Source organism: Chlorocebus sabaeus, chromosome 11, assembly GCF_047675955.1.
Source record: "Chlorocebus sabaeus isolate Y175 chromosome 11, mChlSab1.0.hap1, whole genome shotgun sequence".
Lineage (NCBI taxonomy): Eukaryota > Metazoa > Chordata > Mammalia > Primates > Cercopithecidae > Chlorocebus > Chlorocebus sabaeus.
In genome coordinates this window covers 76052214-76077517 of record NC_132914.1, presented here as the reverse complement: position 1 = coordinate 76077517, position 25304 = coordinate 76052214, and the positions used below count along the sequence as shown (strand labels likewise).

The following is a 25304-nucleotide window of genomic DNA, read 5'->3' as shown; positions in this document are numbered from 1 at the left end:
TGCTGTGCAGAAGCTCTTTAGTTTAATTAGATCCCATTTGTCAATTTTGGCTTTTGTTGCCGTTGCTTTTGGTGTTTTAGACATGAAGTCTTTGCCCATGCCTATGTCCTGAATGGTATTACCTAGGTTTTCTTCTAGGGATTTTATGGTATTAGATCTAACATTTAAGTCTCTCATCCATCTTGAATTAATTTTCGTATAAGGAGTAAGGAAAGGATCCAGTTTCAGCTTTCTACTTATGGCTAGCCAATTTTCCCAGCACCATTTATTAAATAGGGAATCCTTTCCCCATTTCTTGTTTTTGTCAAGTTTGTCAAAGATCAGATGGCTGTAGATGTGTGGTATTATTTCTGAGGACTCTGTTCTGTTCCATTGGTCTATATCTCTGTTTTCGTACTAATATCATGCTGTTTTGGTTACTGTAGCCTTGTAGTATATTTTGAAGTCAGGTAGCATGATGCCTCCAGCTTTGACTTCGGATTGTCTTGGCAATGCAGGCTCTTTTTTGGTTCCATATGAACTTTAAAGCAGTTTTTTCCAATTCTGTGAAGAAAGTCATTGGTAGCTTGATGGGGATGGCATTGAATCTACAAATTACCTTGGGCAGTATGGCCATTTTCATGATATTGATTCTTCCTATCCATGAGCATGGTATGTTCTTCCATTTGTTTGTGGCCTGTTTTATTTCACTGAGCAGTGGTTTGTAGTTCTCCTTGAAGTGATCCTTCACATCCCTTGTAAGTTGGATTCCTAAGTATTTTATTCTCTTTGAAGTTATTGTGAATGTGAGTTCATTCATGATTTGGCTCTCTGTTTGTCTGTTACTGGTGTGTAAGAATGCTTGTGATTTTTGCACATTGATTTGGTATCCTGAGACTTTGCTGAAGTTTCTTATCAGCTTAAGGAGATTTTGGGCTGAGATGATGGGGTTTTCTAAATATACAATCATATCATCTGCAAACAGGGACAATTTGACTTCTTTTTTTCCTAACTGAATACCCTTGATTTCTTTCTCTTGCCTCATTGACCTAGCCAGAACTTCCAACACTATGTTGAATAGGAGTGGTGAGAAAGGGCATCCCTGTCTTGTGCCGGTTTTCAAAGGGAATGCTTCCAGCTTTTACTCATTCAGTATATGATATTGCCTGTGGGTTTGTCATAAATAGCTCTTATTATTTTAAGATACGTTCCATCAATACTGAATTTATTGAAAGTTTTTAGCATGAAGGGCTGTTGAATTTTGTCAAAGGTCTTTTCTGCATCTATTGAGATAATCATGGGTTCTTGTCTTTGGTTCTGTTTATATGCTGGATTACGTTTATTGATTTGCGTATGTTGACCCAACCTTGCATCCCAGGGATGAAGCCCACTTGATCATGGTGGATAAGCTTTTTGATGTGCTGCTGAATTTGGTTTGCCAGTATTTTATTGAGGATTTTTGTATTGATGTTCATCAGGGATATTGGTCTAAAATTCTCTTTTTTTGTTGTGTCTCTGCCAGGCTTTGGTGTCAGGATGATGTTGGCCTCCTAAAATGAGTAGGGAGGATTCCCTCTTTTTCTATTGATTGGAATAGTTTCAGAAGGAATGGTACCAGCTCCTCCTTGTACCTCTGGTAGAATTCGGCTGTGAATCTATCTCGTCCTGGACTTTTTTTGGTTGGTAGGCTATTAATTATTGCCTCAATTTCAGAGCCTACTCTTGGTCTATTCAGGGACTCAACTTCTTCCTAGTTTAGTCTTGGGAGGGTGTAAGTGTCCAGGAAATTATCCATTTCTTCTAGATTTTCTAGTTTATTTGTGTAGAGGTGTTTGTAGTATTCTCTGATGGTAGTTTGTATTTCTCTGGGGTTGGTGGTGATATCCCCTTTATCATTTTTTATTGCGTCTATTTGATTCTTCTCTCTTTTCTTCTTTATTAGTCTTGCTAGAGGTCTATCAATTTTGTTGATCTTTTCAAAAAACCAGCTCCTGGATTCATTGATTTTTTGGAGGGTTTTTTATGTTTCTATCTCCTTCAGTTCTGCTCTGATCTTAGTTGTTTCTTGCCTTCTGCTAGCTTTTGAATGTGTTTACTCTTGCTTCTCTAGTTCTTTTAATTGTGATGTTAGAGTGTCAATTTTAGATCTTTCCTGCTTTCTCTTGTGGGCATTTAGTGCTATAAATTTCCCTCTACACACTGCTTTAAATGTGTCCCAGAGATTCTGGTATGTTGTATCTTTGTTCTCATTGGTTTCAAAGAACATCTTTATTTCTGCCTTCATTTCGTTATGGACCCAGTAGTCATTCAGGAGCAGGTTGTTCAGTTTCCATGTAGTTGAGCGGTTTTGATTGAGTTTCTTAGTCCTGAGTTCTAGTTTGATTGCACTGTGATCTGAGAGACAGTTTGTTATAATTTCTGTTCTTGTACATTTGCTGAAGAGTGCTTTACTTCCAATTATGTGGTCAATTTTGGAATAAGTGTGATGTGGTGCTGAGTAGAATGTATATTCTGTTGCTTTGGGGTGGAGAGTTCTGTAGATGTCTATTAGGTCCGCTTGGTGCAGAGTTGAGTTCAATTCCTGGATATCCTTGTTAACTTGCTGTCTCGTTGATCTGTCTAATGTTGACAGTGGGGTGTTGAAGTCACCCATTATTATTGTATGGGAGTCTAAGTCTCTTTGTAGGTCTCTAAGGACTTGCTTTATGAATCTGGGTGCTCCCGTATTGGGTGCATATTTATTTAGGATAGCTCTTCCTGTTGAATTGATCCCTTTACCATTATGTAGTGACCTTCTTTGTCTCTTTTGATCTTTGATGGTTTAAAGTCTGTTTTATCAGAGACTAGGATTGCAACCCCTGCTTTTATTTGTTCTCCATTTGCTTGGTAGATCTTCCCCCATCCCTTTATTTTGAGCCTATGTGTGTCTCTGCATGTGAGATGGGTCTCCTGAATACAGCAAACTGATGGGCTTGACTCTTTAAACAATTTGCCAGTCTGTGTCTTTTAATTGGACCATTTAGTCCATTTACATTTAAGGTTAATATTGTTATGTGTGAACTTGATCCTGTTATTATGACATTAGCTGGTTATTTTGCTCGTTAGTTGATGCAGTTTCTTCCTAGCATCAATGGTCTTTACATTTTGGCATGTTTTTGCAATGGCTGGCACCGGTTGTTCCTTTCCATATTTAGTGCTTCCTTCAGGGTTTCTTGTAGGACAGGCCTGGTGGTGACAAATCTCTAAGTATTTGCTCTTCTGTAAAGGACTTTATTTCTCCTTCACTTATGAAACTTTGTTTGGCTGGATATGAAATTCTGGGTTGAAAATTCTTTTCTTTAAGAATGTTGAATATTGGCCCCCACTCTCTTCTGGCTTGTAGAGTTTCTGCCGAGAGATCTGCTGTTAGTCTGATGGACTTCCCTTTGTGGGTAACCTGACCTTTCTCTCTGGCTGCCCTCAACATTTTTTCTTTCATTTCAACTTTGGTGAATCTGACAATTATGTGTCTTGGAGTTGCTCTTCTCGATGAGTATCTTTGTGGCATTGTCTGTATTTCCTGAATTTGAATGTTAGCCTGCCTTGCTAGGTTGGGGAAGTTCTCCTGGATGATATCCTGCAGAGTGTTTTCTAACTTGGTTCCATTTTCCCCCTCACTTTCAGGCACCCCAATCAGATGTAGATTTGGTCTTTTCACATAATCCCATACTTCTTGAAGGCTTTGTTCATTTCTTTTCCCTCTTTTTTCTTTAGATTTCTCGCTTCATTTCATTCATTTGATCCTCCATCGCTGATACTCTTTCTTCCAGTTGATCGAGTCGGTTAATGAAGCTTCTGCATTTGTCACGTATTTCTCGTGTCATGGTTTTTATCTCTGTCAGTTCGTTTATGGCCTTCTCTGCATTGATTATTCTAGTTATCCATTCTTCCATTCTTTTTTCAAGATTTTTAGTTTCTTTGCGCTGGGTACGTAATTCCTCCTTTAGCTCTGAGAAGTTTGATGGACTAAAGCCTTCTTCTCTCAACGCGTCAAAGTCATTCTCCATCCAGCTTTGATCCGTTGCTGGCGATGAGCTGCGCTCCTTTGGAGGTGGAGATGCACTCTTACTTTTTGAATTTCCAGCTTTTCTGCCCTGCTTTTTCCCCACCTTTGTGGTTTTATCTGCCTTTGGTCTTTGATCCTGGTGACGTACTGATGGGGTTTTGGTGTGGGTGTCCTTTCTGTTTGTTAGTTTTCCTTCTAACAGTCAGGACCCTCAGCTGTAGATCTGTTGGAGATTGCTTGAGGTCCACTCCAGACCCTGTTTGCCTGGGTATCAGCAGCAGAGGCTGCAGAAGATATAATATTGCTAAACAGCGAGTGATCCTATCTGATTCTTGCTCTGGAAGCTTCGTCTCAGTGGTGTACCCCACCATGTGAGGTGTGGGGTGTTAGTCTGCACCTAGTGGGGGATGTCTCCCAGTTAGGGTACTCAGGGGTCAGGGACCCACTTGAGCAGGCAGTCTGTCCTTTCTCAGATCTCAACCTCCGTGTTGGGAGATCCACTGCTCTCTTCAAAGTTGTCAAACAGGGTCATTTGCATCTGCAGAGCTTTCTGCTACTTTTTGTTTAGCTGTGCGCTGTCCCCAGAGGTGGAGTCTACAGAGACAGGCAGGCCTCCTTGAGCTGCTGTGGGCTCCACCCAGTTCAAGGTTCCTGGCAGCTTTGTTTACCTACTTAAGCCTCAGCAATGGTGGACGCCCCTCCCCCAGCCTTGCTGTTGCCTTGCAGTTAGATCGCAGACTGCTGTGCTAGCAATGACGGAGGCTCTCTGGGCATGGGACCCTCCCCAGCCAGGTGTGGGATATAATCTCCTGGTGTGCTGTTTGCTGAGACCCTTGTGAAAGTGCAGTATTGGGGTGGGAGTTACCCGATTTTCCAGGTGTTGTATGTCTCAGTTCCCCTGACTAGGAAAAGGGATTCCCTTCCCCCTTGTGCTTCCCAGGTGAGGTGATGACTTGCACTGCTTCAGCTCTCGCTGGTCGGGCTGCACCAGCTGACCAGCACCGATTGTCTGGCACTCCCCAGTGGGATGAACCCGGTACCTCAGTTGAAACTGCAGAAATCACCGGTCTTCTGTGTCGCTCGCGCTGGGAGCTGGAGACTAGAGCTGTTCCTATTCGGCCATCTTGCTCTGGGAGAGTTCCAATTTTTTTTACATTCTTTCCAACATTTGTGATTGCCAGTCTCTTTAAACCATTTCTAGTTTATAGTAGTATCTCTCTGTAGTTTAATTTACATTTCCCAAATGATTAATGATATTGAATATTTTTAACGTACTAATTGGGCATTTGCATATACTCTTTTCTAAAATGTCTGTTCAGAACTTTTTCTATTGTAACTAGACTGGTTCTTTTGTTATTGAGCTGTAAGAGTACTTTGGTCTATATTAAAATATGTATCACATATACTTTTTCAAGAATTTTTCCCCAGTTTATAGATTGCTTTTTCACATGTGGCATTGAGCACTTACAAGTTTAGTAGTTTAAATTTAAATCAAATAGACTTGAGTAGATGACTACCATAATGGAAAGTGCAGAACAATTATATTTAATCTAGCCTGTAAGTTTATAAATAATGTTTTCATTTTTATTCAGTTTCAGGGTTGTTTAATTTCTACAAGTTCCTTTTTGAAGAATTAATTGTCAATATATTTTCTTTTTAATCTCCAAAATGTGAAAATTTTAATTTATATTTTCACTATGAACTTCTATCATAATTGCCAATAAGGTGAAATCACAGTCTTTATATTTTGCATTTTTTGAAAAATTCACTGTATTCGTATGGCCTTTCTTAAGGCCTAGTATTTGGTACATTTTTACTAATGTTTAATATTTAATGAGTGTTTGAATAAACACTATTCTCTCTGTATATATATGTATATACACACACACCTCTATACACACACATATATAGGTATGTGTGTATATATAAACACGGAAGTATGTGTATATACTTCTCCCTCAATGAGATCAAGACTTAATTGTATTATTAGGTGGTAGCTCTTCTATATTTTTGTCTTTTCCCCATAATCTATCAATAATTGAGAGTGATATTGAAATCTTAAAGTATAATGGTAAAATACTCAAATTATTTCTTTAGATGTATCAATAATATTTACTTTATATGGAACTTTAAATTTCTTACATGTTTATAATTTATATAATATCTTGGTGTATTTTCATCATTATGTAGTGTACCTATGCATCCCTACTCATCCTATCCCTCTTTGATTGGCATTTACATGATATTTTATTCTATGATTCTTTTACTTTCAATTAATTGATTCCTTATGAATTGAATGTATTCCTCGTTGTCATCTAGACATCCAGATCTTTTTCTTTTCTTAATGCAATCTGCTGTTACTTGCCTTTAATTTTTGAGTTACTCCAATGATGCTTTTTATAATCATTGATTTATTTGAATTTTTTCCCTAATTCATTATTTCCATTTGTATCACCTTTTCTGTATTATTCCTTCATTTTACCTTATTTTAAAAATAATATCTACTGCTTCTACCTGTCATAAGAATTTTAGCACACTCTGATTTATTGGTCTCCTCATCTGCTCCAACCTCACTCTTACTCTTGTAAATTTTTTATGACAACAAAACTTGCAATGTTATTTTATCACTTGTTTTTATTTTTATCTTGCAGCATCTCTTGGATTTTTTCTCTTCAAGAAGTTTATATAATTTTTTAAAATTTACCATGACACTGTAGTTGAACTACACAATGACTGGTATTACATGTTAAATTCCAAGTAACATCTTTCTTAGAAAATGTGACACTATTGCCACTTTGCATCAAATGTTAAAAATTCGGATAAACTAATTTTTCTTCTTTGTGTATTATTGTTTTGTCTATATCCTTAAATATATCTTTGTGTGTGAAATTTTAAAACTTACCAAAATGTTTCCAAGTATTGTATTTTTTTTTGGTTGAATTTTCCTTACAATTTTTGGTTAAGCAATTTGAACCTGAGTTTCAATGTTTTATAAGGAATTTGAACCTGAGTTCCTCCCATAACTTTTTAGTGTAAAAAACATTTAAAGTTGTAAGAATAATACAGAAACACCTATTTACCCTTTACCTAGATTCAATAACTAAACCAAAATTGTGATTTCTGTCTTGCCTATATATACTTGTATTATTTAAATGTAAGTTGTAAATATCATAATAGTCACACTTCTTGGTTGCAATTAATGTAGTATAATAATAAATTGACCTGTGTTTCCTACAAACTGGATATTATATGCCTGCGGACTTGATCGGATTTAAATTAAGCATTCTTGGAACAAATACTTCATAGTTGACCATATATACCTCAGAAAATGTCACAACAGGAAACATATACCAGCTTGCTCCATTATTAGTGATGCTAAGCTTAGTGACTTAAAGATCATGATTGACAAATGTCTGTATTGTAAAGGACTGTTCTCTCTTTTGCAATACATATTTTGGGTGACACTTTTGTACCTGGTGAATATCTTTTCACAATATCATTTCACCTAATGGTCTTATGGTTTTAGTAGCTTTCGGTGATCTCTGCCTGGGGAATGTTAGAATATGATTCTCTCTCTCTCTCTGTCTCTCTCTCTCTCTCTCTCTCTCTCTCTCTCTCTCACACACACACACACACACACACACACACACACGCACACACACCCCACAAAGTCCATATTGAAATACGTAATACATAGCAATTACAGTATTACTGTCCTTCTTTTAAGCTAAACTTGTTCCAAATTTGGTTAAATTTTCTTCACACAACTAGCTTTTGTGTACATTAATATTTGATATCTTCCCTACTTTCTGGTTCAGAATATCTCATACTTCTCATACTCTGACTCAGAATATCTCATACTCATACCTCTCCAGACTTGGAATTAGCCATTTCTTCAAGCTTTCCTCATTCCTTCTGTTGTGAGTGATATTCAGAAAATTTTCACTGTTAGGCTCATTGTTAGTAATGTGACTTTATTTCTAGGTGTTTCCATTGGAATTTTTCCCTAAAAAAATATTTTTTTTGAAATTTATCCAATCATGTGTTGGTGGGATGATGCTTGTCCACCAGTAAATATTTCAGGTTGGGTCATAAGTAAAAAAGCTTCTGTATTTTTAAAAATTTTATTATACTTTAAGTTATGGGATACATGTGCAGGATGCAGGATGCACATGATTTTTACATAGGTAAACATGTGCTGTGCTGGTTTGCTACACGGATCAACCCATCACCTAGGTATTAAGCCCCACATGCATTAGCTGTGTATCCTGATGCTCTTCCTCCCCCTGTCCACGCAACTGGCCCCAGTGTGTGTTGTTTCATCCCTGTGTCCATGTGTTCTTACTGTTCAGCTCCCACTTGTGAGAACATGTTAACCATTGTATTTTTTATTTTCTCTTTGTCCTCTATGTTACTTATTCCTCTAGCAAAATAGTTTCTGTATTTTTTAACGTTTAAGTCAGTTTTTATTAGCACTGATACTCGAAAATTAATTTATCTGAAAGAAAATGCTTGGCTTAGACTAGTTTTTCCCAGTAACTTAAAAATATTGGTCCACACAGTTTGTAGTTTTCTATTGGAAATTCTAATGCCATTTTTTTTTCTTTAAAAGGTGATTTGGTTTGTCTTTGTGTTTGTTGTTGTTATGTTTGTTCATTTTCTTGTCTAGAAGCACAGATTTTCTAAAAATTCTACTGTGATATGTGTTGCACTTGACCCTTCTGGGTTAATTTTTCTGATTACAAAGATGGACCTTTTTAGTGGAAAGATTAGGTCTCTTTTAAAAATTTCAGGACATTTAAAACGTTTAGTTTTTCTGTACTATTTTGTTTTATTTTTACATATTCCAATTCCAATTGTAGGTATGTTAGATCTCCCGTGCCTGCCTTCTTGATCTTTATTTTTTATTCATGTTTTAATCTACATTTTGAAATTTTATTTTTGTTGTTTTTGGCATGTACTGTCTCTATCTATCAATCACTGTACACTCAACATATTTATTCTCCCATGGCCATTTCTTATTTTAATATTTACTTCAGATGTGACTTTTTATTTTTCTTCAATTAATCTGGTAAATAATGTATTTTCCATTTCTACTTTCAGAATTTCTACCTAAAATTCATTAGTCTGAACTTCTACTTCATTGTGGTGTATCTTATCTCTAACAATTGATTCAATTGAGTTTAATTTATGTTGATGTTGTGTGTCAGTCTTCCTCTGATTCATGGTTGGCATGTTTTGGGAATGTTGCTTCAGCTAAAAAGTTTTGATTCTTACTATATCTTTTCTTCTCATAACAGCTTTCTATGAATAAATACGGTTGCTGATAAACTTTATAACATTTTCCTGGACCAGCAATAACACATAATTCTACAGAGGGAAGATAAAAGTGTTCGGGTGGTCGGACGCGGTGGCTCACGCCGGTAATCCCAGTACTTTGGGTGGCTGAGGCTGGCGGATTGCCTGAGGTCAGGAGTTTGAGACCAGTCTGGCCAACATGCTGAAACCAGTCTTTACTAAAAACACACAAAAAATTAGCCGGGCGTGGTGGCATGCTCCCGTAATCCCAGCTACTTGGGAGGCTGAGGCAGGGGAATTGGTTGAACCAGGGAGGTAGAGGTGGCAGTGATCTGAGATCGCGCCAGTGATCTACCAGGGAGGTAGAGGTGGCAGTGATTTGAGGCTGCACTCCAGCCTCGGCGACAGAGCGAGACTCCATCTCAAAACAAACAAACAAAAAAGTGTTTGGGTTATTTTGTCTATTAGTTCAAGATTAGCTTACTCACAGTAAGAACAGTTTATTTAAGCAGTTGTGTTGGGAGAAGTTTTGTTTTGTTTTATTTTATTTTACCCAGTAAACGTATTTGCTTATGAGTATATCAGCTATTTGCAGACAATTTGGAAAGACCAGGACAGCTCTGAAGAGCTGAAATGAGCTCTAGGATGAAGATTCGAAATCATCAGAAAACCACAGAAATTCCCTTTTCACTTCCTAAAATCACAAAAGGTTTTACCTTCACCACCATCCCTACAAAAGAACATTAGGAGGAGAGTCTCTTTAGAATATAATTTATCAGTCCAGTAAGTTTAGAAAAAAAGGGGTGTGAAAACACTGCCTACATTTAGTGATTTTCACCTGTTTTGCTCAAAATCTCAAATGCATATGGCTCCACATTTTATTCCTGATAAACTCCTAACTGGTGCTCTAAATCATGGCCAGTGTGGGGGCATGCATTTGTTCTCTCCAAGGCAATGGCAAAAACTTAATCCCAAGAGTTATTTTCTACTTATCTTTCTGCAACATTGCCATGCCCCATGCTAAAAATTTTATTATCTGACCTTCCTCCCCATCCCCTGACAGGAAACACATACACTAGTTCAAAACAGAACCCCATAAGCTTGGTGAGGTTTTCTCTATTTTGAATGTTTTCCATTTTTCATACAACATTGATCTTGTGGGAGGGAGTCAGCCAATGTTCCAGCACTAAAATGGTGTTCTTACAAAATGAAGACTTTAAGTCCCTGTAACTTTTATGAAGGACTACTACAACTAGCGTAATTCTTAAGTCTGTGTGAAAATAAGTTATTAGGAATTGTTTCAGTAAAAAGTAATTCATGGGAGAGGTGATTTTTATAAATTCTGTAATTTCATCTTGGTGATAATTTCAGATTTTAAAATAGTTGCTTATTTTACCAACATATTTGCTTTACCAAATAATCATAACCACTATACTATAAATTGTACTTTTCTTTCAAAGAATGAATTATGGACTGAAGTTTTAAAGGTACAGTTAGAGGCAGGAAAAAACTATGCTTTCTAGAAGATTTGCAATTAGTAAATTCTGTTTTCCCTGAAACACAAATGAATTTGAAAGCAATTGAAATTACTTTTTATATAAATCTTGTATAACAAGAGATATTAAATTTGGATCAAAATTTTAGACAGGAATATATCAGGCAGCAGAGAAACCATAAAGATGTATTAACCAGATAACTCTTCAACCTCACATTTTTTCAAGGCTTATGTTAAAATTCAAGTTTTGTAATCCTTAATTTGTTTTGGATGTTATTTGAAAGGCCTAAATTCTTTGTTTTTAAAATGACAACACTTAGAGATATAAATCTAATAAAGGATGGCAGTAATTTAATATATGCAAATATATGTCATTTTCCTCTTAACTGTGTATATTGAATGAGAAAATACCATTAGAGTGGTAAATTGAGAGACAAGGATCTGGCATAAAACAGACTAGAAAATTTACCCAACCGAAAGAATCTCCACGTGCATAACAGAGATAAACAGAGATAAAGCCATGTCTAATCTTCCTGTGTAGAATTCTTGAGTGGAAGATTTCACCTTTAAAGAAAAAAAAAATAAAAATAAAAAAAGCACTCTCTTAGAAAGCTTCTCAAGGTCAGTTTAAGATAAATTTTTATGGGTGAAACACAATATATTGAAGCTTTTCGATAAAGTGCATATTATTTTCTTATACACCCTATTCTGAAATAAAGAACCTTAATAAGTTAAAAGTCTGAAGCAGGTTAAGAGCATTTATAGACCATAACGCAATGTCTGTTCCCTCTTAGAAAGCCATATATCTCTATTTAATGTTCCATTCTTTAAGGGCCTTAGGGTTTCAGATAAATTTAAATAAATCAGCCTTGATTTTTCAGGCAGAATTAGAGAACCTTTGATTTATGGGCCACTCAAACTTGTACCTGTAATAGTGTAATGACAAAGTGAGAGACAGTATTAGGTAAGTGTCAGCTAAGATTACCATTAAAACTCATGCTCAATTGGGTCTTCTCCACACAGTATGCTCCTTTGTAGCATTGTTTTATCAACATATCAAGTGGTACTTATATTTTACAGAACCTTTCAACATTTATTACTTTCCAAAAGGAAAAAATATATAAAAATTGAAGAGTTCAGTGAACTTATTTAAAACCCAAATTAAAGTTTGAAAGATCAAACAAAAAATATTATTCTCTCTCATACATTATCGACCCTGTAAAAAAAAAAAAAGCAAAAACAAAAAAATATTTTTTTTTTCACTACTGGAGCAGGACACCAGGAACTCTAAAATAAAATTTTCTTGACATTGCTCTTCATAATGAATTACTCCATTGTTGACTGACTAGATTTATTATTATTATTTTTATTCGGTATATACAATTTTAAGTTGAATACATAATTAAAAGAAGATGGAATAATTGATCTTTCCTCAATTTGTGATAGTAACTGAAGGACTCGAGTGTATTTTACATTCTGGTAGAGTAGTAAAAAGAACATTAGTATCTCTGGGCATAAGATCAGACTGGAAATGGGGGAAGTAAGACAGTGACCCTCAAAAATTTCAAGCTAAATTCTGTTTATTTAAAAAATAAACTTATTATTCAAAATATATTTTGAGAAGTGATTAAGTGCATATTAATTATACAATTAATGTACCTTCACTGCAGACATTTTGAAAAATACAGAAATATGTGAGAAAGAAAAGAGAGATCTCTAATCTCACCTTCTAGCTCCCAACACAGTCAGTATATAAAAAATGATTGTGGTGTATTAACCTCCAGCATTTTTCTCAGTGTATGTACACATTTCTACATAAAATTGGGATTATAGTTATGATTACAAAATTTTGTATCCTGCTTTAGGTCTTTTCAAATTATTTTATGAATATTTTCCCATTATTAAATATTTTTCCATAGTTTTAATGGTCACATAATAGTCTATAATATACCCATTCCATTATTTACTAAAAATTTTGTTACTTTAATAAATATGGCTTTACTCCTATACTATGTAAGGCACAATACAGTGGGTCACATGAGAATACCAACTGAGAAAGACATGGCCTTTTCTGGGAAGTTAGATATCTGAACCTATAATATAAGGGAATACATTTTTAAAATACAAAAAATAGAAACACAAATTAAAGGTGGCACCAAAGAAATAAATTCAAATGTCCCAAATTAAATATATTAATATGCCCCTATTATATTTTATATTCTTTCTATATCCCAAAGTAAATGTCTTACTAAGTTTAAAACACATATTCATAGTTATAGTATTTCAATTTGTTAATATATTTTAATTCAGTTGTTAGCTCTTCCATATGGTTATGCAATTTGTGTGGCATTTCAGATGTGATGTGCAAATTAATATGACTTTCATATTTTACTATGTGATGAGGCATGAATAGAATAAAAATCTGTTCTTTCCCATTTTGTAGCTCTCATGGAAGGATAAAAATGTTAGAAAAATATTGATAAATCCTTTTAACCAATAAATTTCTGCCAATTAAGATTACCCTTTCGGTTAAATAGCATAAGCAGACAGAAACAGTAATTGACCTAAATCATGCAAACTCACTGATAAAAATCATTTGCAATACAGCTGTATGTGATGGAAAAGAAACTATGTGGTGCTGAATGACACCAGAAGAGAAGAAAACCTGTTTGTAAATTTTATTGAAAATTTCAATGGATTTCATAAGGGTTTTTTTTTTTTTTTTTTTTTTAGTTCTTTAGGGTTGTCCAAACATTGTCTCACAAAAAGTAAAATAGTGTTCATAAGGCTTTAAAAACTTTATAGGAATACAGTAAATAAAATAAATATTTAATTTCCGTTAGCCATTGAAATACATTTTTCTTTAAACATTCATATTATTCTATCTTGTACTCTTCATGTTAGCCAATGATATAACATCTACTTTTGATTTTTTAAAGATAAACATAAGGCCATTTTAAATTTTAAATATGCAGTTAGAAAGGATGAATAAGGTGGTTTAGCAATGTGTCTTCATCTACCACGTGTTTGGGATTGTGCTCGACATGATGAGGGACTTCAGGGAATACTACTCCTTTCTTTTAAAAGCACCTTATGGCTTACAAACCGCTTTACCAAATGAGAAAGTCAAAGCTTGGGAGAGTTACACATTTTTCGAATGAGACAGCTAGAATGTGGATTCCAGGGTACGAACACTGCTCTGAATTCAACTCTGTGTTTATCACTATTGAATTCACTGCTCAAGTCTCCTTGAATCAAATTGGAGAAACAGAAACCATGAACTCATGAGAGGAACACAGTATCAGAGCAGGAGATTTTAAGCATGATGAACTGTTTCTTTTATTATAGTCCTATTTCTACTAGAAGAAAAAAATACATTTTCTGTTACCTTATAACTGAAAATGAAATTCCACTTGTTTAATGCATTTTTAATGACTTTATTCACTGTGATAACAATAGATAGTCTGCATGGAAAGTCAGTTAGTTAATCTGTTTTTGCTTATAAACTTACAGAAGTCCAGGATCCATCTATGTATTTGAGTCACTTTGTTGGTAAATGCATTTTGTCCTCATAACTCTTCCAAATGTATTCACTTTGAGCAATGTTTCACAGTGATGATGGATTGAATCAAGTCCTTCTCACATATTTAATATATCTGAGTGGTGGTAGACATGTTAAAATTCATTATCATATGTGAAATTGCGCACAAATGAGGGGATGGAACTAAACTTTTCTCTATGAATAGCTGCATATGCAGTGCATAGTTATTGATGGATAATCTAGACATGCAGTACATGGATACCTATGGATAACCCGGACATGCAGTGTATAGGTATGTATGGCTCACTTGAACATGTGGTGTATGAATATCTATGAGTAACCTGGACATGTGGTGCATGGATATCTATGGGTAAGCTGGAGATGCGGTGCATGGGTATCTGTGGGGAACCTGGACATGCGGTGCACGCGTATCTGTGGGGAACCTGGCCATGTGGTGCATGGGTATCTGTGGGGAACCCGGCCATGCGGTGCGTGGATATCTATGAATAATCTGGTTCTATGAATAATCTGGACGTGCAGTGCATGGATATCTATGGCTCACCTGGACATGCAGTGTATGGGTATCTATGGGTAACCCGGACATGCGGTGCATGGATATCTATGGCTCACGTGGACATGCAGTGCGTGAACATCTATGGCTCACCTGGACATGTGGTGCATGGATATCTATGAGTAACCTGGACATGTGGTGCATGGATATCTATGAGTAACCTGGACATGTGGTGCATGGATATCTATGAGTAACCTGGACATGTGGTGCATGGATATCTATGAGTAACCTGGACATGTGGTGCATGGATATCAGTGGGTAACCTGGGTATGTGTTCATGGATATCTATGGATAATCTGGACATGCAGTGCATGGATATCTATGGCTCACCTTGATACACAAAGCGTAAGTCAGTGACCCTGGCAGCAGCATCACAAAGTTCAACCTATGAAACTAACCAGCATCCACCATAAACTACTAGGCCAATTAATTTAGAATATATTATTTTGAGTAGATTAGAAAGGATCTTTCTGGATCATTACAATAATGTTTTCCCATGGGAAAAATAAATGTTAAGTAATATAATACAGAGTCCAGGAAAATAAAGAGTAATGTTTTATTTAAAGGAATAACTTAGTCATATGTTGAGTAAAGTAATGTTTGGTATTTTAGTTGTTTATTTGTTTCAGACCATTTGGAGTGTAGGTTAACTGAAAATTCATTTTATACAGTCAACTTTTAAAGTACAATTAATAATTTATGTTTGAAAACATTCACTATACATGGAAAACAAATTAGCCGAAGAGCTCCCCAGCCCGCACTTCATCTGCTCAGTGAAGAGCCTGTTGGCATCAGTTCCTGTGGTTGGTTTGCAGAAGACCATCCTCCCAAATCCCAGCCATCACTGGATTTCTTCCAGAATCAGCTTTCATTTAAGCATGAAGGAGAATTAGTGCAGAGGTTCCCTTCAGCTCCAAAGCTCTAAGCTATTTAATCACTGCTTTGACCCAGCCCAGGGCAATCAGTCCATCACAGCAGTGACTAATTCCTGGGTGAGCTGAGTCTGGTGTGGACCTGGGTGGTATGAAAGCTTAATCATACGCTGTCTTTTTTGCAGCAGGAACAATGGGTATATTTAGTCTTTTGTATTTCCTGATATCATATTTGGTCTACTGACCAGAAGATGAAAAACTTCCGTAAGAATTGCTGAATCATGTAACACATAGACTCTCCTCTTCTCTGCATTTTTTACCTTCTCTACTGGAGGAAGGAAAGACCTCATCTCTAGTATCTCCGACATTTTTATTTTCATTTCAATAAAATAAGATTTTGGGGGGGCTGGCTTGATTGTCCTTACATCTTAGACAGCTTTAATCTTCTTTTGAGCATGAACTGTTTAAACTTCCTGATTTTAGGTCAATATTACTGTTGATACTAGAGACCAGCTAGTTCAACCCACATATTTGGTAGATACTCTGTTTCCTCAAGGTTTAATAATAATGGTTCTTGGCTATCCTAAAAATTTGGGCATTGGCTATTAAAGGTATTTAATAATTTCCCAAATGCAGAACAATGATATTTTATACTGGATTTGCAATCATTCTGATGTTCTCTAATGAGATTGCTATATAATCTATAGTAATTTAAACTTTACCTTTGATTTGTAATAATAATAGCACCTCATGTCCCAGGCACTGTTCTTAACAACTTACTTATATTATTTAAATCCTCAGAAAAATACCTATGGGATCAATTTTTGTCATCTACATTTTATAAGTCTTAAAATCAAGACTTTGTGACTTTGTGATTTGTCCAGGCCCCAAAAGCAACTAAATGATAGAAGAACATAGGGTGAAATTCAGGTTGACCTGAATCCATATCCCTTGATCTTAACCAATAGTATATGTTATTTCACAAAGTCTCTTCGTGACTAAAACTAAAAAAACTGTTTAGTCTTTGAAATAGATAACTTCTTTGAAAACTGAAATATATTTTCTGTGAACCTCAAATAATCCATTAAATCTTTAAGATTTTAAATAAACTAGAAACTTTTACATAAAGAGACGGACCTTTGACTGATTCATCTTTACCAGAATCTCTGATGATTTGATGGTGGTTCAGTAAAGCTAAATGATAAGATATGCCAAAGATCTTTAGTTTGCATTTGGAATATTTTTCATCAAATGTGAGAATACAATTTTATAACATTACTGTGGTACTGGGATTCATTATCACACATTGTCAAACAGCAATCCTATTGAATATTTTATTCATGAGATTTTTTTTTTCAACATAAGTTTTCAAGATATTAAGCAATCTAATTATTTTCAAAAGTGGATACATGCAGTAACAGTAACAGGAGTACCATTTTAGAATAAGCTATTTTCACATTAGCTCTGTAGCACAGAGTTTAGAACACATTTGAAACATGAAAGTTGTAAAAAGCACTTACCAAAAGTAAAATAAGAAGGTATCTACACCTACACTTGCAGTGGAGATTCTGCAATGTACACGTAATTCAGCATTTTCTTGTATGCATAACTTTTTAATTACATCAATTTTGCACTCTGATTTTTGTTTTATTATAAAGTGTCCTAAAAGAATTAAGAGTTAATTTAACTTGGCTACCTTTCTGTGTTTGTATTTACCTGTCCTCCTTCCTGTATAGTTGTTACCCCTTCTTTTTGTATGCAAGCTTTCACATACACTAAAGTGGAAGAGAGGCATAAAATAACTAGTGGTTCTGATTCATGGTATAGGCCATACACACAGAATTGGCTAAGCTACCACTACTGTGAATGTCTTCAGGAGTCAAAAGAAACTGGGCATTTAAAATTTCCACACCTTCCCATCTTGCATTCTGTATAGTCTGAGCTAAAGTAATGGGTGGTAATAGCAGACTATCCTCTGAAGAATGTAGCTACAGTCAGAAACTATCACTGCTGTGGCTAGATCACCCTCTTGTGTGGGAGGGTTCACAGGCTTTCACATGAACAATAATCTATCTGATTGTGTGTAAGAAATACGAAGAGCAACCTTTCCACCCAGCCTTAAACAGTCTACCTTGGGAATTGTGTTTTTAAAGATAATTGCAACAAGGTACAGAACTGGTGGTTAGGTGGAATTTGCATGAGCAGCCAAAGGGGATTTAAACATCTGTGTTGTTGAAGAAAAGGGCATACTAATATATTGATATAGCAAAATTTTCAATATTTACCAAACCAACTAAAAATATATTTGTATAATTGGACTATTCATGTCATCCCAAACAAATCATGCTACATTTCATATTCCTCCAACCCTCTTTGGAGGAAGAGAGAAAAAAGCTGGAAACGTAGCACTTAATTAACATAATCTATTATTTCATTTTAGTTGAAATTTTGGATTTTTAAAACTGTTACTTTGGAAAGTAGACTGTGATTTTCTCCTAAACCATTTGCTCATTCTTGTCATCATCCCTTTATTATTCCAGTGCTTGAAATTCTGATACAAAGATGTATTTTTAAGTATTCTTGTACTTGGGAAAATGTCAGTAGACTCCCAATGAATCTCTAAAAGCAGTGAAACTGCATTCATATTTTGTATTAGAATGATGTATGAAAGGAGACAGATGCTGATGTGGTCTAGAAGCAAGGCAGTCAGGTGCTTAGTAAGGATTATGTTTGCTAATTTAAAAAGAGGGAGGTGGAAGTTACAGACATCATCAGTCTAAAAACAGGGACAGAGGCACCGATGAATTCAAGCTGTGTCATTTATTCCGTCACTGTCATGCATGTGCACTTTCCCCTCCTCTTGTACTGTATTCTTCCATTTCTTCAGTTTCCGCCCACACAAATTGTTGCTACCACCTATTCTCCTGCAAGGGAGTTAGGAGGGTGGACTGGCAGCTTTAGCTCCCTGGAGAGCTGGTGCAGCTAGAGTTCTGGAAATAAGCTCACCGTGAGTGCTGGATCCCTTCTGAGCTCTGAGATTACACACTGTGCTAACGTGTTTGCAGTTCCATATTTTAAGCTCTGTGTGATTACAAATGTTTAACAGGCTAGTAAGATCACCCATAGGAAAATGTTAGTAGAAACTATATTTCAGAACAATTTCCAAATGCTTTTCTTCCCCTCGCTCTAAAAATCAGGGCAGGATTGAGAGACTGTTCACTTGTAATAGGATAAAAGTAGAGGGCTGCTTACTTCAAAGGCTTTTGGATCAAGCTTTTAAGGAGAGCAATTAAAAACGTATCCATAGCAGGATATGGATGTATACTGATATACAAGGGGAATGACTTTATTTTCTCTTTTCAGTACTCAGATGTGAATGAGGCTCCCTGCGTCATGCTGTCCCAGGACCTCTGAGAGGCATTCCTTCTGCTTCAAAGTGCCTTTACACCAACTTACAAAGTATGACAATAAAATAATAAAAAACAATCATTAACAAATACCACAATGAGTTGACCTTCTTAGGAATTGCCCTGGGAGACTGTATGTTGATGATAATGATGCTACCGTGGCTTAAAACATTTTTGGAATTCCTCTTGTTGAATCGTGTTCAGAGAGCTGGTATAAGAAAATGAATTCCGTTACCTTGTGGTCACGCCTCATCTTTCTCACTGCTGTGAGTGCATTCAGGATGAATTTAAAAATTGAGATATTTCATAACCAGTTTGAATTCGATGGAATAATATTTGTCACCGATGTTATTTACCAGTTTCTGACAAAACAAAAAACCAAACAAAAAAACCAGAATCTCTCGATTCAAGTATTCAGGAGTTGCTTATTGAATTTCAGCAAGTAGTTCATGAATGGCTCAACATCTAGCAAGATTAAATAATATCTACAAAATTTCCATAGAAATGGGATTATTATTACTAATTGGCAGTATTTTCACATGGTAAATCAAGAGAGAATAATATTTTAAAAACTTATGAAGAAGCATGGTTCATGTGTTTTCAGAAATTCTAGAAAATGAGACTGTCACCCTGGGGAGAAGACTGACATGGTAAATTCTATAAGCTTCAAGAGAAATGTAATGCAGAAAACAGAAAAGACAATGATTAAAAACAAAATAATAACTTTGTAGTTTTGACTATAATTGTCATGTGCTTCCGTGTGAAGAGACCACCAAATAGGCTTTGTGTGAGCAATGAAACTTTTTAATCACCTGGGTGCAGGTGGGCTGAGTCTGAAAAGAGAGTCAGCGAAGGGACATAAGGGTGGGGCCATTTATAGGATTTGGGTAGGTAAAGGAAAATTACAGTCAAAGGGGGGTTGTTCTCTGGTGGGCAGGAGTGGGGGTTACAAGGTGCTCAATGGGGGAGGTTTTTGAGCCAGGATGAGCCAGGAAAAGGACTTTCACAAGGTAACGTCATCACTTAAGGCAAGGACCGGCCATTTTCACTTCTTTTGTGGTGCAATGTCATCAGTTAAGGCGAGGCAGGGCTTTTGCACTTCTTTTGTGTTTCTTCAGTTACTTCAGGCCATCTGGGCGTAAACGCGCAAGTCACAGGGGATGCAATGGCTTGGCTTGGACTCAGAGGCCTGACAATAATAACCAATGAAGGAAAATAAAATTCAATTTCTCAGTTGCATATGAGTAACTCAAACACAGCAACTATAAATACAGTCCTTAATTTAAAAAACAATTCAAACACCATATGTTTGGTTTGTTATTTGTCTCAATTTTGTTTTTTGCTTCTCAAATGTATATAGGCTTTTTGAAAACTTTATGTTAATTGCTAAGTAACCAGTCAAGGCAACGGAACACAATTTTTAAAATCAAGTTTCCCTGAAATGCCAAGATAATGTAAAAGCTCTCAAAAATCAGTTTTGAGTTATTTGAAATTAATCTGTAACATACTATCGATCATCAGCTATTGTCAAATCAATAACATTCCAATTATGCAAATCGTTTTAATACAACTGAATACAATTTTTGAAACACAAGTAATAGGTCATGAATAGGTTATTTTGCAAATGTTCATTGCCTATTATTGCAAAATGTAACTCACAGTACAAGCATGCCTCAAATATACTGTGGGTTCAGCTCCAGACCACTTCAATAAAGTGAGTCACAAATTTTTTGTTCTCCCAGTGCATATGAAAGTGATGTTTACACTGCACTGTAGTCTAAGAGTGTAGTAGCATTATATATATAAAATGGACATACCTTAATTTAAAAATACTTTATTGCTAAGAAATGCTAACAATTATCTAAGCCTTCGGCAAGTTGTAATCTTTTTCCTGGTAGAGGGTCTTGCCTCAAAGCTGATGGGTGCTGACAGATCAGGATGGTAGTTGCAGAAGGCTGGGTTTCTTAAAACAAGACAACGATGAAGTTTGCCACATCAACAGACTCCTCGTTTCATGAAAATTTCTCTGTAGCATGCAATGATGCTTGATGGCAGTTTACCCACAGCACAACTTCTTTCAACTTGGATTCAATCCTTTCAAACCCTGCCACTACTTTATCAACTAAATTTATGACTATTCTAAATACTTTCCTGTTCTTTCTTTCCTTCTTTCTTTCTTTCTTTCTTTCTCTTTCTTTCTTTCTTTCTTTCTTTCTTTCTTTCTTTCTTTCTTTCTTTCTTTCTTTCTTTCTTTCTTTCTTCTTTCCTTCCTTCCTTCCTTCCTTCCTTCCTTCCTTCCTTCCTTCCTTCCTTCTTTCTTTCTTTCTTTCTTTCTTTCTTTCTTTCTTTTCTTCTTTCTTTCTTTCTTTCTTTCTTTCTTTCTTTCTTTCTTTTCTTTCTTTCTTTCTTTCTTTCTTTCTTTCTTTCTTTTAATTGAAACAGAGTCTCACTCTGTTGCCCAGGCTGAAGTGGAGTGGCATGATCTCAGGTCACTGCAGCCTCCACCTCCTGGGTTCAAGTCATTATCCCACCTCAGTTTCCCGAGTAGCTGGGATTACAGGAATGCACCACCATGCCTTGCTAATTTTTGTATTTTTAGTAGAGACAGGGTTTCAACATGGTGGGCAGGCTGGTCTATAACTCCTGACCTCAAGTGATCCACCTGCCACGGCCTCCCAAAGTGCTGGGTTGACAGACATAAACCATCACGCCTGGCCTTTTTGTGGTCATTTCAACAATATTCATAACATCTTCACCAGAACTACATTCCATCTCAAGAAACTACTTCCTTTGTTCATCTGTAAGAAACAATGCTTCATTCATTCAAGTTTTATGAGATTTCAGAATTAAGTAACATCACAAACTCCTCCACTTCCAATTGTCTTGCTATAGCCACCACATCCACAATTACTTCCTTCACTGGAGTCTGAACTCCTCATGGTCATCCCTGAGGGTTGGACTCAACTTCTTTCAAATAGCTGTTAATGTTAATATTTTTATTTCCTCCCATGAATCAGAAGTGCTTTTCATGGCATCTAAAATGGTGAATCTTTTCTAGAAGTTTATCAATCTATTTTGTCCATATCCATCCATAGTGATCTATGACAGTACTAGCCTTACAAAATGTATTTATTGATCCACAGACTTCAGAATAGGTATTGTATTAGTAGGAATGGAAGCAGTATTAACCTCATTGTACTTCTCCATCAGAGCTCTTGGGTGACTAAGTGCATTCTCAATGAGCAGTGATATTTAGAAAGGAATCTTTTTTTCTGAGCAGTAGGTCTCAACAGTGGGTTTAAATATTCAGCAAGTTATGCTGTAAACAGATGTGTTGTCATCCAGGCTTTGTCATTCCATCTATAGAGCACAGGCAGAGTAGATTTAGAATAATTCTCAAAGGCCCTAAGATTTTTGGAATGGTTAATGAGTACTTGAGTGCTGGCTTTAACTTCGAGTCATCAGCTGCATTAGCCTGTAACAAGAGAGTCAGCCTGTTCTTTCACACGTTGAAAACAGGTATTGACTTCTCTCTAGCTATTAAAGTCCTACCTGGTATTTTTTTCCCAAAGTCCGTTTCATCTGCATTAAAAATCTGTTATTTAGTTACAGCCACTTTCATCAGTTGTTTTAGGTAGATCTGGATAACTTGCTGCTGCTTCTCCATCAGCACTTGTCACTTTACCTTGTATTTGATGCTGTGGACATGGCTTCTTTCCTTAAACCTTATGAACCACTCTCTGCTAGGTTCAAACATTTTTTCTACAGCTTCTTCACCTCTCTCAACCTTTATAAGATAGAAGAGAGTTGGGACCTTGCTCTGAATTCTGCTTTGGCAAGGGACTGTTGTGGCTGCTTTCTTCTTTTATCCAGATCGCTAAAAATAAAAACAAATAAATAAATAAAACTTTCCCAGATAAGCAGTAAGGCTACTGCTTCTTTTTTTCCCCCCTTAATTATTCATGGGTTCACTGCGGTAGCACTTTTAATTTCTTTCAATAATCTTTTCTCTGCATTTACAACCTGGCCAACTGTTTGGTGCAAGAGGACTAGCTTTTGGCCTATCTTGGCTTTTGACATGCCTTCCTGATTAAGTTTAATCATTTCTAGCTTCTGATTTAAAAGAAGATAAGTAACTCTTTCCTTCACTTGAACAACTAGAAGCCCTTGAAGGATTATTGCTTGGTCTTTTCCATATATTGTTTTCTGTCAGGTAAGGAGTGATATCTAACCGAGATGCAAAATTTTTAAGCACAGTTGAGCACAATGACTTAGGCAGTCTCATGCAAGGTATGCTCAGTTTCTGCAAAATAATTAAAAAAAAGAATATTTTTCAATTTTACTTCCTTTCTCAGTAATCAACATAGCATCCTGGTTCATAGGAGAAAAGGTGTGGTCAAACCCACAGGTAACTGATACAGAAACCATATGCAAAAGCCTGCTGAAACCCAAAGACTTTCCACCACCACCCCTGCTTCCCCAGAAGAGAATGACATGGTTTGGTTGCTTATGTCCATTATCTCATTATTTTTGTTCAACTCTTGATTGCTTCTCTATGTTAGAGGATGTGTAATAAACGGTCTTGCTGCTTACTGAGATTTGTACCTTGTAGGAGAAAAAAAGAAGACAAGAGCCTAATTACTGTTTTTGTGTGATTCCAAATGCTCAAACAGGCTACTCTTATATTTATTGTACTTTCCATATCTCAGGATTCAACTTTTTAGGACCTTGCTACTCAGAGTGGGGTACCTCAGCAGCAACACTGAGATCACTTGGGAGTTTGTGAGAAACAGTGAATCTCAGATACACGTTAGACTCATAGAATAAACATCTGCATTTAATAATACATCCTAGTAAATCTCATGCACTTCAATATTTGAAAAGCACTACACTAGGAGATAGAACTATCTAGCTATGAATTTTGGTACTACCTCTTAAAAGCCTCGGTCGACTGAGGATCATATTCATAGGTGAAATAGAAATAATAAAGACTCCTCCTTCCACTGCTCCCAGAGCTGGGCCTCCCAGGCGACAAGGGCCAATCACCCACCAGCCGGAGCCACGCACCCGCTGCTTCCGGAGCCCTCTGGGCGGCGGACTGGCTCGCTGTGCAGATTCTTCCTAACCTATTGGTGAGAACTACCACACAAGATGGCCGCAAATAAACCCAAGGATCAGAATAATTTGGCCTTACACAAAGTCATGGCGGTGGGCAGTGCCAGTGCGGGCCAGGCTGCTCTGACTCTACAATTCATGTACGATGAGTTTGTGGAGGACTATGAGCTTACCAAAGAAGGCAGCTATCAGAAGAAAACAGTACTGGATGGCGAGAGAGTACAGATCGATATCTTATAAACAGCTGGGCAGGAGGACTATGCTGCAATTAGAGACAGCCATTTCCGAAGCAGGGAGGGGTTTCTCTGTGTCTTCTCTATTACAGAAATGGAATCCTTTGCAGCTACAGCTGACTTCAGGGAGGAGATTTTAAGAATAAAAGATGAGAATGTTCCATTTCTACTGGCTGGTAACAAATCAGATTTAGAAGATAAAAGGAGGTTTCTGTAGAAGAGGGACAAAACAGAGCTGATCATTGGAATGTTAACTATGTGGAAACATCTGGTAAAACACGAGCTAATGTTGACAAGGCATTTTTTGATTTACTGAGAGAAATTCGAGCGAGAAAGATGGAAGACAGCAACGAAAAGAATGGGGGAAAAAAAAGAGGAAAAGTTCGGCCAAGAGAATCAGAGAAAGATTCTGCAACTTATAATCAAAGCCCAAATTCCTTTCTTATCTTGACCATACATATAAATATAATTTATTAGCACTGCCATTGAAGGCTTAATTGACTGGAATTACTTTAACATTTTGGAAATTGTTGTATATTGCTAAAAGCATGAATTGGAACTGCAATAAAAGTCAAATTTACTTAAAAAAGAAATAAATGTGGCTTCACTAAGAAGCAAAGTTCAACTTATTTCATTATTGCCTACATTTATCATGGTCCTGAATGTAGCATATAAGCTTGTGTTTCTCGGGCAGTCTTTCTTGAAATATTACATAAAGAGGTGAGATGGGGGTGGGGAATGGGAGGAA

At 36.3% G+C, this 25304-nt stretch overlaps 1 pseudogene; it reads left to right on the top strand.

Annotated features, from left to right (window-relative positions):
• Nucleotides 1-24359: 24359 nt before the first annotated feature.
• On the top strand, nucleotides 24360-24978 carry LOC119620671 (ras-related protein Ral-A-like; annotated as a pseudogene).
• Nucleotides 24979-25304: the final 326 nt, after the last annotated feature.